Source organism: Corvus kubaryi, unplaced genomic scaffold, assembly GCF_017639235.1.
Source record: "Corvus kubaryi isolate FWS band 111438036 unplaced genomic scaffold, C.kubaryi_AGA036_p1.0 split1-37374, whole genome shotgun sequence".
Classification (NCBI taxonomy): Eukaryota; Metazoa; Chordata; class Aves; order Passeriformes; family Corvidae; genus Corvus; species Corvus kubaryi.
This window is the reverse complement of record NW_024582079.1, coordinates 20442-22114: the sequence shown is the minus strand read 5'-3', so window position 1 is coordinate 22114 and position 1673 is coordinate 20442.

Here is a 1673-nt window from a genome sequence, read left to right as displayed (position 1 = left end):
GTGGGGTTGGATCCCTTTGGCTGCTCCGTAGCTCTTCGCACTGCAGGTCTCCGAGCAAGCAGGGCCGCCTCCCTCCACTCCTTCCCAAGGTGAGCTATGGGGATGGAGCAAAGCTGCAGGAACCTTCAACGCTGATATTTATAAGGTGAAGTTGTGAATAGTCAAAACCCCCCATTCATTTGCTACCCAATGACTTAATGTGGTAAAAAAGCTCCTGCTCCAATGGGTGACAAGGAACCGCCTAAGGTTGCACTTCAAAAGGCGGCGTGGTGTCCCTGGGAGCGGGATGGTCTGAAGGAGAGCAAACTTCCCTAACAATGGGACACTTTTAACTCTCTTTCCCACCACCAGCCAGCCCTTTCTGCTGGCCCCAAGTCCTCTTGCCTTCTCCTTTTCATCCTCTGCTTGCCAGCAGAGGCTCCATCCCCATGTCCCTCCAAAATGACAAGCAGATGCATTTCTATAGTTCCCCTGTTATCTGCCTGCTCCCTCCTATGAGAACTCCCGAGGAGTTTTAACAACCCTTCTGTAAAGATCTATAGGGGATAGACCTCCCAGGTCTCCCTGGTTTGCAGAGATGAGTTTAAAGGCAGGTTTTTTCCTTCTTGCCTCTTTATGATGAAAGTTTCTGCATTTCCATCCTGACAACAGCTAGCATGGCTTGGGAGCGTTTGGAAATCTCTCTAATTTACGCGGCTGCAGCTTGGGAACACTGTGTGAATCATTTATGTGGTTTTCTTCATGCTCCAATGCTGTAATTAGGGGTTGGCAATTTCCTTACAGTGAAGGCTGCTGCAGAAAAGGCACGGCTGCTGCTGCTCCAGGCAGGAGCTGCCCATAGTCTGAGTGGAGTGAGGGGCCTCTGCTGCAGCTGAGCCATCATCTGTGCTTGGGAAAGGAAAATCCTTATCAGAGGAAACCCAAAAAGCCTTTTGGTAGTTACAGCCAATATCATTAAGGGTTGTGAGGAGCTGTGATGCAGGTGATGGAGGAATGGGGAGATGGTGTTCATGGTAACTTCTTGGTCTGTTTTCCTGTGGGTGAATGGTCCCACTGGGGGCCAGCTCACTCTGGGCAGGGATCCTGGCTGCTCTGTGGGGCAGTGTGGATACTTGGCCCCAAAGCAATGCCATGCTGTGCCAGCAGTGACAAACAGCCCCCTGGCTCTGCCTGTCACTGTCCCATGGCACACAGGCACAGCATCTGTCCAGCATTGACTCTGCGGCAAGCAGAGCTACTGCCTTTCTCCTCCTCCTCCTCCCTCTGTCAGCTCCCTGACTGACCCCGGGGTACACCCATCTCCCTGACTTAACCACTGCTGCTGCAAGGAGACTGATGAAAGAGCTGCAAAAGTGAGGTTCAAGGGAACGGGACTGCGCTGGACATGTCACCTGGGGAGCTGCCCCATGAGGAGAAGGGGGCACACAGGGACAAACCCCATCTTCACATGCAGGCAAGCGGCCACAGCCAGCAGCACAATGACCAGGCAGGGGGATGCACCTCAATACCTTTGAGAAGTAGTTTTCTGTCCTACCATGAAATGCTCAAGAGCATTGCAGAGCCAGCAACCTGCCCTGGGGTTTGGCACCTCACAGCTGGTATCTGAAGTGCAGGACTGTGGGCTCAGCTCCCGCTGCTGGAGACCTGTCACTCCTTTCTCTCCTGCCTGGAGC